Source organism: Taeniopygia guttata, chromosome 32, assembly GCF_048771995.1.
Source record: "Taeniopygia guttata chromosome 32, bTaeGut7.mat, whole genome shotgun sequence".
Classification (NCBI taxonomy): Eukaryota; Metazoa; Chordata; class Aves; order Passeriformes; family Estrildidae; genus Taeniopygia; species Taeniopygia guttata.
Window position 1 is genome coordinate 2,990,983 of NC_133057.1, and position 14,660 is coordinate 3,005,642.

At 47.5% G+C, this 14,660-nt stretch overlaps 1 pseudogene; it reads left to right on the top strand.

Annotated features, from left to right (window-relative positions):
• The first annotated feature begins 339 nt into the window (after positions 1–339).
• Positions 340–14,660, top strand: part of LOC140681155 (uncharacterized) — a 56,420-nt pseudogene continuing 42,099 nt past the window's right edge.

The window sequence follows — 14,660 nt, forward strand, 5'->3', positions numbered from 1 at the left end:
GGGATTGCCTTGGGAATACTAGCACAGAACTTAGGCCCGTACCGGAGAGCAGTGGCTTATCTCTCCAAACAGCTGGATACGGCAGCTAAAGGATGGCCAGGGTGTCTCAGAGCCGTTGCAGCAGTGGCAGTGAACATCCAAGAAGCACGCAAATTCACCCTGGGCCAGAAGATGACTGTGCTAGTATCTCACACAGTGTCTGCAGTCCTTGAGGCAAAAGGGGGACATTGGCTCTCTCCACAGAGGTTTCTAAAGTACCAAGCTATACTAGTGGAACAGGATGATGTTGAAATTGTGGTAACTAACATTGTGAATCCAGCTTCCTTTCTCAGCGGGGGTATGGGAGAACCAGTGATCCATGACTGTCTGGAGACCATTGAAGCCACCTACTCCAGCCGTCCAGATCTGAAGGACATCCCACTCGAAGGTGCTGAGACTTGGTTTACTGATGGAAGCAGCTATGTCATCAGTGGGAAAAGGCATGCTGGGTATGCGGTTACCACAAGTAGAGAGGTAATAGAGTCTGGACCGTTATTAGCAAACACCTCTGCACAGAAGGCCGAAATAATCGCCTTAACTCGAGCCTTAGAGTTGGCAAAAGGAAGAGAGATTAACATTTACACAGACTCAAGGTATGCATTTGGGGTAGTTCATGCACATGGAGCCATTTGGAAAGAGAGAGGACTGTTGAATTCGCAAGGGAAGAATATTAAACATTCACAAGAAATACTGAGACTACTAGATGCAGTGCAGCTACCTGAGAAGGTAGCCATCATGCACATTAAGGCACACCAAAAAGTGAGCTCTGAATTGGAAGATGGGAATATGCTGGTGGACAGAGAGGCAAAAGACGCAGCCAAAGGTGAGGTATTTGAGAAGACAGTGGAAGCAACATTAATCCCAGATGGAAAGATTTCTATTGAAGTTAAGCCTGTGTACAATAAAAAGGATAAGAAACTTATTAAGGCAGAAAAAGCAAATTTTAATCAAGAAGGATGGGCTATAACAGAGGAAGGGAGACTTGTGGTGCCCTCCTATTTGTTGTGGTCATTAGTGCAAAAAGAGCATGAAAAAACACACTGGGGAATAGATGCCCTGTATAACCATCTGAAAAGAAAAATTATAGCTAGGAAATTACAGGGCACAATAATACAAGTAACTCGTCAGTGTAGCCTTTGCCTCCGAACTAATCCTAAAAACATCCCAAGGCCTAAAGTTGGACAAATTGGGAAAGGTTGTGGACCTGGGCAGCAGTGGCAAATCGATTTTACAGAATTACCTAGGAAGGGGGGATATCGTTATCTCCTAGTATTGACTGATACCTTTTTGGGTTGGCCAGAAGCCTTTTCTACTAGGACTGCTAAAGCACGAGAGGTAACCAAAGCACTGTTGCAAGAAATAATACCGAGGTTTAGAGTTCCAGCCACTATATCCTCAGATAGAGGGCCGCATTTTATCTCCAAAATTGTGCAACAAATTAGCCATCACCTGGGGATAGATTGGGAGTTACATACCCCATATCATCCTCAATCGAGTAGCCAAGTGGAGAAGATGAATCATTTGATTAAACAACAGATTGTAAGGTTGGGACAAGAAGCAAACCTACCTTAGCCCCAAGCTCTCCCATTAGCATTATTGCGAATCTGGACAAAACCAAGAACAAAAGAAAAATTGAGCCCCTTTGAAATATTATATGGGAGACCATATACAGTTCAAGAAGGAATCACACCAACACAGGTAGGGGAAGAAACCCTACATAGATATATAGTAGCCCTGAACAAACAATTAAGGGAAATTGAAAAATATGTGGCTGGAGCTCAGACCAGAGAATTAGATGGGCCAGTACATGATGTACAACCTGGGGATTATGTATATGTTAAGTCTTTTGCAGAAAAAAGCCTGGAACCACAGTGGGAAGGACCCTACCTAGTGCTCCTCACTACCTTTACTGCAATCAAGATCAAAGAACAGAAAGCCTGGATCCATCACTCCCGAGTGAAGAAAGTTCCTGAGGGAGTCTGGAAAGTGACACCAGGTGACAACGAGCTGAAGTTGAAGCTCACCTGCAACAGCGAATAAATGGACCTATAGAAATTATGGACATGATGGAGAAGGTCGTAACTATTCTCACTATTGCCACAGTTGTAACAGGAGCCAATACAATACCACACAAGTACAACGTAACTGGAATATATCAGTGTCAAGGAAGGGCCTATGATCCCCACTCTCGTAGGGCCCTGAATGAGATTATAAAGGTTACAAATGCACGTTTGTGGGAAGGGAGAAATGTTTGGGGATGTAACTATGCATTTGTGCAAGATGGGTTCCATGAGGCTTACCAACCACCCATGAAACTCATTCGGATTAGCCCTGAATGCTGTGACAAATGTTTGAGTAGATGTCCTGAATTTAGACTAAAACTAGAAGGATGTGCAATAAGAGGATATGATCTTGATTTTAATATCACTCAAGTGTGTGTTGAATATCATAAGAACAGAACTAGAACTACCCCTCCAATACAAAAGAAAGCTATTACTACTCCACAGCCACTTATCCCAGAAGTAGAAGAGCAGCCTATAGCTCCTACGATTACTAAAATTGGGCCGTATGCTATTAAGAAAACGGGAATCCAAAGACTGCTAGTCAATCCGGAATGGTCTCTGAAGCGAGTAGAAATGGGAATACAGGTAAATGCTTCAGATGTCCGGCCAGAGTGCGCCCCATTTCTCAGAAATCCTTTCATGGATTAGGCCACCTGGCTTCAAAAACAAATGCCCTCCAACTTTAAGAGTAAAAGAGATCTCACTGGGCTGCTAGGGACTGGACTAGGAGTGCTAAATACCATAGATTCAGAAGTACTGATGAATAAACTAACAACAGTAGGGAACGACTTAGTTAAATTACAGCAATCTTTGCAATCTTCCCTACTAGCACTGGGTGACAACCATTGGAAGTTATCCAAAGTATTACCAGAATGGGAGAATACTGAAGAGCGAGACCATAAATTAATAATTAATGCATTAGGCACAGCTAGCGAAAATGTTTCACTAGCTCTTGGGTGTACCCAAGCACAACTATGGATGCAGTCAGTAGCTGCTGCAGTGATCAGAGAAGGCGGGGAGGGAATATTCCCTGCTGAACTCCGTAAAATTGTTTGGGATAGTGCATCTGATATAGAAAGGGAACTACAAGCTTGGTGGACTTTAGTCAATTTTACTTATAACCCTATAACAAGTAAAGTAACAGCCTTTGTCTTAACAATACATAATGCATCAGTGAGCTTAATTCATCCTATAGTGCCCCTAGGATTAAACCATGACAGGACTGTGTTATATCCTTCTGAACATAAAACATGGGCACGAGAAATCAGAGGAAAGTGGCAAACCATCAATCTAGAGCCCTGTTCTATGAGGAGACAACTTGGGTACATATGTGAGGGGACATTAGAAAGTAATAAAGATACATGTTTAGATACGGACCAAAGCATTTGCCACTTTGAAACGCATTCAGGTAACCAAACAACTTTGCTTGTATATGTAGGACAAGGTTGTGTCTGTCTCAGAACAGCATGCCCCACCATAATGATAGACAATCTAAGCATGAATGAGACTCAGTTCAATTTATGTGTCTGTAACTTTGTTAAAATTGAGGGGTGTGACTTCTCATATCAGGCACCTGTAGTATCACACCAGTATATAAAAGCCAATTTAATTACTGTACAAGAGATAGTGCCCGTGCCCATAGGAATGAATTTGACTTTAGTTGCTCAATTGTTAGAACATCAAGAACTGAGAGAAATTTTAAAAGAGATTAGAGACACAGGGAAAAAGACTTTAATTACTATACACCATGACACAGAAACCATCAAAGGAGTTTTTAAACAATTTGAAGAACACTTGTCTCATCATTGGTGGGATGTGCTTTTTGGATGGTCACCAACAGCAACCGGCATACTTAATACTTTAATTCATCCTATTATTGTGTTGCTTATTTTAGTTAGTATAAGCTTGATTTTGTCTGTTGTAATACTTGTTTGGAATTGGAAAATGATACGACGAATGACAGCCCTAACTTCACTATCAAAAGCATATGGCTTAGTTTTGAAAGAAACTAGACACATGTCTTGGGCAGATGAAGAAAGGTCTATATATTGAGTAAAAGAATTTACTCATTCCAAAGAAGAAGTGGGGAATGAAACGTAAACTTTAAGGCATTTAGAGATTTTGAGGAGCTAAGATTTTAGCTAGAAATAAGCCTTACTAGAGTTAATTAAAATAAGAATAATAAATGAGTAGGCCTTGATGAAGTTAGGAGTTAGTAGTTAACTAATAATTAATTGCTTGTCAGCACAATGTTTGGTTAGCTGGGTTTATAATGAAGAATATAGAAACTGATAAATAGCTTTTAGGAACATAAGACAATTGTGGGCCTCCTCTGTTCTGAAACCAATTGAAGACAAGGAATGGGAGTTCTACCAAGAGTTCATTTGTCATACCCGCATTGAAAAGGTAGAAAGGTCAGAACGAGGAAGACTTCATTTACTTCCTCATTTTGGGACCCCTCCCCATAAAAGGGACCACCGACCCATTTCAAGGGACAAACTGCGCATGCTTAATAGCTTTTGGAGTGATTAGCATACGAAGTGGGGAATGGGATGTACCAAAATTATGAATATGCAATTGTATTTTGTATATTCAATACTTGTATGGATAAAAAGACTCTGTAATCACCTGGAAGGGGCGGTGTGTATTTGGGAGCTATCCGGCACGCTGCCCGGCGTCGAATAAACATACACTTTCTAACTTTAAACTGTTAGAGAGTTTTTGTCCGTCACAGTTGGATATCGATACTAGATCAATATCCATATTTCTTTAATAAATCAATAACATCAGGGGAGTGCTGCAACAAAAAGCAGAAAAATGGCTTACAGATAGCCGATTACTAAAGTATGAGGGAATACTTATAGAATCCCCTAAACTATCTTTAAAAACTATTGGAGCAGTTAACCCCGCTGAATTTTTGTACCCAGGAGAAGGTAATGAACTATTGCACAATTGTTTTCAAACAATTGAACAACAAACACGCATTAGGTCAGACTTAGAAGAAGAAGAACTACAATGTTCTTCACAATGTTGTTCAACACATTATGTTGAGGCTTTTCCTACCTCCAGGGCAACCGCTAACCAAGTCACTAAAGTGTTACTTGAACATATTATACCTCGATATGGAGTACCTGAAGTAATCGACTCGGACAGAGGAACACATTTTGTGTCAAAAATTGTTAGAGATCTAACAGAAAGCTTGGGTATCAAGTGGGAATACCATACACCATGGCATCCACAAAGTTCAGGAAAAGTTGAAAGGATGAATGGAGAAATTAAAACTATTTTGACTAAACTAATGATAGAAACCAAATTATCATGGATTAAATGCCTACCTATGCCACTATTAATTCTCAGAAACAGACCCCGAGCAGATGTAGGAATATCAGCGTTTGAAATGGTGTATGGAATGTCCTACAGAATTGAAAGCCCACAAACAAATGTTTTAATTAGAGACCGTGTGATTAATGAATATGTTTCACAATTAGCAGAACATCGTAACCAGCTTTGGGAACATGGACTGATTGTGCAACGACCCCCGCTGGACTTAAAAATACACAAAGTTAAACCTGGGGATTGGATATTGATTAAAGTGTGGAAGGAAGAAACCCTAAAACCCAATTGGGAGAGACCTTATCTCGTTTTGTTGACAACAGAAACAGCTGTCCGGACTGCTGAGCGTGGATGGACTCATGCCAGCCGCATTAAAGGCCCAGTGACGAGACCCCACTGGAAAGTAATCAGTACTCCAGGTGACACCAAGATAACCCTGAAAAGATAACTCAATGATAAAGACTTTATTTGATTTTTTTGCTGCATTACCTTTTGGTATAAAGTGTGTATTGCTGTTTATATTTGCTATAATTATTTCCTTTTTTATCTATTATATATGGAAGCGTACAACGTGTGCTGAAGGAAATTGTTAAGCATATGTAGCCACACAATAGTGAATATGAAAGATATGCTGATGTAAATAATATATGTACTCTAGTTATACGAATTAGTTGTAATAATTTAAACTACAGTTGTTATCCATTTGCTTGTTTTAGGTATAAGGTATGCCGGGATAAATGGTGGACACGCTGTGAATGTGGATACCCTCAATATTATTATTACCATTCCAATGAACCTGTCCTCTTTGTGGCTGAAATCTTGGTTATAAAGTGTAGAAGGGAAGTACTAACTGTGTCTTGCTTTGCCCCATTAGTTCAAGCTGCAAAGTGGGAAGCCTATGTAAACAGGCAGAAATCCCGAAACAGCTGTTCTCCTGAAGAATTCCCTTGCTGCCGAGAAGATGTTGCACCCCGTGACTCGAAGTAACCGAGTCGACGGGCGAGGCAGAAGAGGAACAGACTGTGGAGAAAAAAATCAGAACAATGGGACGCAAAAACAGGAACAACAAAGCTTCCCCAGGATTGGTAAAAATCTACTTAAATTGGTAAAATTGACAGACACCCTTTTTCCTGGTATACCGTTAGTCTTGATATTGATAATCAGGCAGAAGGGGGAAACCCACATGAACCATTCAAGTGGGAACTAATATCTTGGGAAGGAACGAGAACAATAGCCACTTTTAGCAACACAGGTCCACCTGAATTCATAGTAAAACTTTGTGATTTAGTACCGATACATTGTGGAAAAGGACCTCCATTTTATATATGTCCGGCTTCTGGACCGTCTTACTGTAATTATCCCGGACATTATTATTGTGGCTATTGGGGATGTGAAACAATAGCCTCGGGCTGGTCAGTAAAGGCTCCTGATAAATATATAAAAGCAACCTGGACTCCTAATGGATGTGTACCTGAGCAAACAGGTGTAGATCTTACAGGTCTGCGGGACATGGGTTATGTGGCTTCACGAGACAAGGAAGTCTGTACCCGCATCAAATTTCAAGTATTACAGCCCTTAGGAGACAAGTGGTTAGTAGGACTAACATGGGGAATACGTGTCTATGGAGGAATTCCTAAAGACGGGGGAGGGCATTTTCTCATAAGAAAAGTTAAAATACCACATGATCCACTCCCTGTTGGGCCGAATAAAGTATTGAATTCACCCATTTCCCCGACGAAAAAGATAGTCCCCGCAAGTGTTACAACCACTTGTCCAAACCCCTTATCGATAACAAATAGAACAGCTAATGACGTGGTGACTGGTAGGGATTCAGGTGTGTTAAAATCCAAAGACCCTTTATGGGATTTAATGCAAGCCTCTTATCGTGCCCTTAATGAAAGCAAACCAAATTTAACTAAGGAATGCTGGTTATGTTATAATGTTAGACCACCATATTTTGAGGCAATTGGAAAACCAGCTAAGATTCAATGGTCTAGTGGTTCAAACCCACGAGAATGCCCATGGAATGACCAGAAAAACCATACGCAGGGAATTACTATTCAATTACTTACAGGTCAAGGAAAATGTATTGGTACAGTGCCCAAAAATTATCAGCCTTTGTGCAACCAAATGACAATAATCACTACAAAAACTATAAATAAACACAAGAATAGAAAAGACAAATGGGCTATCCCGACACCAGGAGCTAAATGGGTTTGTTCAGACATCGGAGTAACGCCTTGCCTATCCCTAAACCTGTTTGATCAATCTCAGTTCTGCGTACAGGTGATAATTGTTCCTCGTCTGATCTATCACACCTCTGAGGAAGTGTTACGCCACTTTGAAGGAGACCTGAATATACAAAAATGAGAACCAATTACAGTGGTAACCTTAGCTACACTGCTAATAGCGGGTGGAGTCGGAGCAGGTACAGGCATAGCCTCCCTAGTAAAAAGTCAGGAATTACAAAGTTTACAGACGGCTGTAGATGAAGATTTAGCAAAAATAGAACAATCTATCCAAAATTTAGCCACTTCAGTAAAGTCTTTATCGGAAGTAGTACTGCAAAATAGAAGAGGGTTAGTTTTATTATTCCTAAAAGAGGGGGGGTTATGTATAGCTCTAAATGAAGAATGTTGCTCTTTTGCTGACCATACGGGAGTAGTTCAGGACACTATGTCTGAACTCCGGAAAAGGTTAAATCAACGTAGAAAAGATCGGGAGGTGGGCAGGACATGGTATGAAAATTGGTTTAATGTTTCACCTTGGCTAACCACCTTGCTGTCTGCCTTAGCAGGACCGCTTATTATATTGATTCTGGGACTTATATTCGGGCCTTGTATATTACGCTGTATTGTACACGATATTAAAAAACGATTTGACATAGTTAAACTGCTAATTTTAACTACGAGGTCAGGGGAAAAATATAAAAATGCATCTATTAATGAGAAGGATAATTGTTGTGAATGTGTTATGCCACGAGGGGGCTACGCCTATTGTAATTGTGAAGTATTACCATGTGAGTGTTATGATAAATGTTGGGATTGTGGAAAAAGGTTTATTTACAGTACCGAGAATGAAAGCAACGTCTAATAAACAATAATAGGATAGAGAGAAGATGGGGGGAATTGTGAGAAACTACAGATTGAGATATTGTTTATTAAGATATATGTAAAGGTTAGACAACTGTGAGAAACTACAGATTGAGATATTGTTTATTAAGATATATGTAAAGGTTAGACAACTGTGAGAAAAATACAGACTGAGGTATTGTCTATTGAGATAAGGTTAGGCCACGGAGGTATGCAAACAGCGAACAGACAGAGCTGATGCAAGATAAGCACTTCAACCGGAGACTGACTATGCAAGATAAAGATCAGGACAACCATTCACACTAGGGACTGCTTATACAAACACAAGATAACGGCAGGAATTGGCTTGCAAATTCCAGGGAGACAAAAGAAGAAATAGGAATAAAAGGAGACAGTTTGAGCGAATCGGGGTAGCAGCCGGAGCTTCGGGTTTTTGGAAGTATTCGGTCTGCTACCCAGTGCACTGTTACCCTTGTTCATATCCTACTTGCTGTAAATTATTAAAATTCTTAATTGGATTATGTTCCGTTGTGGCGCAAATTTATAACAGGCCTAAACAAGTCTCCTATGAATTCTCTCCCTGGCAAGTTCAGTTCCACCCCCGAATGGCCCTCAGCATTCTCAAGGCAGCGGCAGGAGCCGGGTGCTGACCCAGAGCCCCGTTGGGCAGGGAGAGCGCGGCACAGAGCGAGCCCTTGGTGCCCGGGATGGCCACAGGCCCAGGAGAGCCGGGGGAGCAGCGCCAGAGCCCTGCTCAGGGCCCCCCTGGCTCCTCTGGCATCGGTTCCATCCCCACGGGCGCTGAGCGGTGCCGGTCCCGCCGCTCTGCCTGCGGGGCTGTCTGTGCCAGGCCCTGATGGAGGCAGGGCTGCGGCTGTGGCCCCTGGGCTCGGGGTGCTGCCTGCCCGGCACTCAGCATCGTCCGTGCCGTGCCCGTGCAGCGCGACCCGGCGGGGCAGCTCCGCCTCGCCCCCTCACCACAGCCATCCTGGCACGGCGGCTGCCCCTGGGCCGCGGCAGCCCCGAGCCGGACGGGCCCGGCAGGGAACCCGGGAGGGCTCCGTCCCCTGCGTGCCTCAGAAGAGAGTCCAGCCCCACTGTGTGCAGCAGGAGGGACGCAAAGCACTGGCACGCTTAGCAGAGTCCACAGTCCTCTCCACATCTGAAATGAGACCCCAAAACCCCGTCCTGTGCTCAGCAGAGACCCCCAGCCCCCTGCACACATTGGGAAAGATCCCAGTCCTCTGAATGCCTCACATAGGATTCCAAATCTCATGCATAACTTCAAGTGGACCCCAGTGACCTCCATGTCTCAGAGGGAACCTAAATTATCCCTGTGTGTTTCACAAGGGACCCTAGCCCCTCGTGCACCTTATGGGGTCTCCAAGCCCCCACACGCCTTATGGGGAAGCCCGGGGCAGCGACGCCAAGTGTTTTGACCTGGAAATCAAGTGTGGTTGCAGCTGGGTTGTTGTGCCTCTGGGGCTGTTTATCAGCCCCATCAGGCCCCAAGGCCACACAGCCCTTCCCTTCCCTTCCCTTCCCTTCCCTTCCCTTCCCTTCCCTTCCCTTCCCTTCCCTTCCCTTCCCTTCCCTTCCCTTCCCTTCCCTTCCCTTCCCTTCCCTTCCCTTCCCTTCCCTTCCCTTCCCTTCCCTTCCCTTCCCTTCCCTTCCCTTCCCTTCCCTTCCCTTCCCTTCCCTTCCCTTCCCTTCCCTTCCCTTCCCTTCCCTTCCCTTCCCTTCCCTTCCCTTCCCTTCCCTTCCCTTCCCTTCCCACCCTCGCCCAGAGGAGCAGACCCTGTGCAGCACCCTGGATTGGTGATGGCCCATCAATTAGGTCCTACCAAGTGTGTGTTAATTGGGGAGGAGCTTTGTTTTGCCTGCTGGCATTGCTGCTCAGGCTGTGTCTTTGCAGATGTTCTTGATGGCTTCTCTCTTTTCCTGGGCATGCTACTGGAGGATGTCCAGGCCCAGATGATCCCACTGAAGGAGATGTGCCCTCAGCCCAGGGATGCTCAGCATGGGCTCCCCCAGCCCCTCAGGGCCCCGCTGCTGGTCACAGCAGCCCCTGCCTGGCTCCTGCCTGCCCTCACCGTGGGCATCCATGGCTGCTCCTGGCCATGGAACTCAGCCAGTGCTGGTGCCGGCTGGGCTTTGCTGTTGGAAACACCTGGACATATCTCTGACAACTCTTATTACTTTATTTGAACATAAAATGTGGGCCAAGCCCTGCCCTGGCAGGTGGGGCCTGCCCACCTTCAGTCATGCTAGGGGAACAGGACCAGAGGGCTCAGGGGCAGAGGGTCGCGTTGTGGAGGGGTTTGTTTTGGGAATGGCTCAAGATGGTCCAGAAGCTGCGGCAGGGCAGATGGGGACAGATGTGAAGAGCTGGGAACACGGGTCAAGTTCTCTCTGCCGGAGTTGTTAGGCTCGTCTCCTGGCGATGCACAGCAGCACCTTGGGAGAGAGCAGTGGCTGAGGCCCCAGCTGCCAGTGGCACACAGGGAGCCTCCTGCACAGCAGGGCCCAGAGCTGGCAGGGCTCCCCAGCACGGCTGGAGCGGCTGGCACACCTTGGCCCAGCTGGACAGCTGCCCCTCAAGGCCCCGGCGAGCAGGGGACGGCTCTGGGCAGGCTCCCTGGCCAGGAGCGGGCCCCAGAGCGCCTCTGCCTTTCAGGGGCAATCTCGTCCTTGCTCTTTCTCCTCCCCACCTTGCTCTGCCTCTGCCCTGTGCCCCTGGGGCTGCTCTTGGCCAGGCAGCCTCAGTGGGAGCCAGCACTGGCTGCAGCCCCAGCGGGCCCCGCAGGACAAGCCTCAGCAATGAAGAGGCCAAGGAAAGCACTGGGCAGAGCAGAGCCCTCAGCCGAGTTCTTTGGAAAGCCATGGACTGGCCACAGCTCCACTGCAGCCTCACTGGGAATCCTCCGTTATTTTTAGCAGCCTTTAAAGGAAGCTGTTTGAGATTGAGATCAGCAAAACACTCACCATTTTCTCTTACAGCAAGACCAGATTCCGACAGAGCACATCATCAGGCCAAGTGCTGCACCAGCCACAATGGCCATCAACTTCATCAAACAAGATGTTCCCCGGCAGAAATCTCTTCTCATGCTTTTCCAGATTTTCTCAGCACGTGTTGAGGTGCCAGCTGCATCTTGGGAGCAATGGGGAGCGTGAGCCATTGCTATGCTGCACTGCTGAGCTGGCAGCAGGGTGGATACGGCCAGGACATTCTCGCTCTCTGTTTCCCCCTGAGCTGGGGCCTGCAGGCACCTTGCTGCCTCTTGGCACAGGACTGCTCAGTGCCCAAAGCCCTGAGCCTGCATGCAATAATTCCTCTGTGCTGTGCTGTGCTGCTCCCAGCAATACTTGTCAAAGAGGTGGATAAAGACAAGGAAAATGCCCAGAGTTTTGGAGCTGCTCCAAAACTCCACCCTCCAGCAAACAGGTGCCTCTCTGCATCTCCCCAGAGAGTAGGAAACTGCAGACATCTCAGGCCCATGGTGCAGCTGGGCCTCCCTGTCAGCTGGTGCCAAATGCCTTCCTGCAGAGGCTGGGGAGAAGCTGCAGCCAGGCCAGGCTGGGAAACAGCCCTGCAGGCCGTGAGAGCAGCAGCGGGGCAGCGAGGCTGCCATGGATCCCTTCCTGCTGTGCCAGGCACGGCCTGTCCAGATCTGCAGGGACAGCCCCCGGCTGCTGAGTCCCAGGGGAAGGGGAAGGGAAATGCACCCACCATGCTGTCTCTCCAGATCACTCAGGATTTCTTCAAGATGTTTTGATTCCTCCCTGGATTTACTCCTTCCTATATGTTTGTTCTTTCCTCTCAGGGGACCTTAAGAGAAATATTTCCATTTCCCAGGCATGGATACCACAAAACCCGTGCTCAGCCTGTGGAGTCAGCAGGGACACACTACTCACCCCTGCGATGGAAGCTGGGCTTGCGAGCAACATGCACCAAAGGACCTGAGAAAGTCTTCTCTGCATCCACACCTGTAACTCAACAGCCACAGAAGCCTCTGTCATCTCTGCAGATCTGCACGGGCAGCACTGAGCCCCAGGAGCGGTGAGGGGATGGCCCAGGGCGAGGGCACACACGTGCGTGGTTCTGTCCTGGCACCTGCAGCGATGCCCCCCTGGCCGAGCTTTGGGCTCTGAGCTGGCAGCTCTCGCAGGGGGAAAGGCCTTGACCTACCCTCACCATCTCCCAGAGGCTCAGTAAAGGGTATGGGTTGGGAATCCAGATCCTCTTCATCCTCACGTTCAGCTGCAAAGAAAGGCAGGACAGAACACCTCCGGGGACACTGCTGAAGATTCTCCTTCAGGCTGCAGTGGCAGTGAGTGCCCCTGGGCGATTGGAGCCCTCCAAGGCATTGCCTCAGCTCTGCCTTCCACTCGGGAGCAGGGGCAGGGGGACCACATGCCAGTGCTGGCCCCGCACTGGGATGGAAGGAGCCCCTTGTGGGGCAGTCAGGGGAGAAAGGACTCCCTGGAGCTGCCAGCAGCTCTAAACCCAGCCCCAGCCAAGGCCAGGGCTTGACAGCGGCAGCAGGAGCAGCTCAGGCTCCCTGGGGCAGGCAAATGAGCTGAGAAAGGCTCAGCCCCGCGACACAGCCCTGGGCCTGGCCCCTTCCCTCTCTGCTCTTCTCTGGGGCTGCACAGAGCACACGGAAGGACACACTGGCATTGCACATGGGTGGAAGATGGACAGCTAAATGCTCCTTCCTCCCACTGACAGTGATCCTCCTGTGGGGTTGCTCTTGGGCACAGGAGTAGGAATTTGGGGGACAGGATTCATAGAATACATCAAACATCAAAGGATCTTAAAGGAAATCACACATAAATATTCCTCTGGACAATGATTTCTCTGTTAGGAAAGGGTTGCTGATGACCTACCTTCACCAGACTCCAAGATCCTTAAACCGTGGTTTACCACTCTTTCCAAACGCTTCAAGTCACGGTCCCAATCTAGAAAGGAGCACAGATGGGAAATGTTCCATGGTGTGCTGGGATCCCCCTTCTATGAGGAAGTGAGCACTGCAAGGGGCTCAGGTAATGCTGTGAGCCCGCCCTGCCAAGCAGCAGAGAGGGCAGCTCAAGGCTCAGCAGGGCTCAGGCCCAGAGGCACAGCAATTACCTCCTGTGACTGTGCCTGGCAGCGCCTCCCTTCCTGCAGCAGAGGCTGCCAATGAGCCACTGCTTCCTCTGGGAAACTCAGCCTTCAGCACAGCCTCTCCTTCCATCTCTGGGGAAAGGAAAAGGGACAGCTGGATCATTTGGGCTGTTCCCCAGCAGGAAGGTGGCATCTTCAGGAGGCAAAGCTTGTCTCAGTCATGGATGAGATTCAGGATAAAGACCAGGTTACTGGGGCTGCTGCAGGGCCCACCCTCCTCCAAACATCTGCCCCTCCAGATGTGCTCAGTGACTGGGAAATTGCAGGGGATCTCAGGGTGTGCATGAGCCATGGTGCAGTTGTGGCTCCCTGTCAGCTGGTGCCAAATGCCTTCCTGCAGAGACTGGGGAGAAGCTGCAGCCAGGCCAGGCTGGGAAACAGCCCTGCAGGCCGTGAGAGCAGCAGCGGGGCAGCGAGGCTGCCATGGATCCCTTCCTGCTGTGCTAGGCAGGGTCTGTCCAGATGTGCAGGGAAAGCCCCCGGCTGCTGAGTCCCAGGGGAAGGGGGAGGGAAATGCACCCACCACGGCGTCTCTCCAGATCTCTCAGCATCTTCTCCACGTGTTTGGATGTCTCTAGAGCCTTACTGTTTCCTGTAGGTTTGTTCCTCCCTCTCAGAGGACCTTAAGAGGAGTATTTGCATTTCAGATGGATGGATCCCACAAAACCATGGCTCAGCCTTTGGTGTCATCGGGGACACACTACTCACCCCTGCGATGGGAGACGGACTTGTGTTCAGCAACCAGGAAAGGAGCCTGAAATGTCCTCCCTGCAGACGCACCTGCAACTCAATAGCCACAGAAGCTTCTGCCAGCTGGTTCCTGCCAGGTTGTCAGTGATTATTCTTTTAGGAACATTATCAGTATACCTGCACGAGACTTAAGAGGCTGGAAATCTTCATGGAGCCAAGCTGCTGGAGAAGCCTTCCTAGCATGCTCATCTAGAAGGGAGCACAGATGAGAACCAG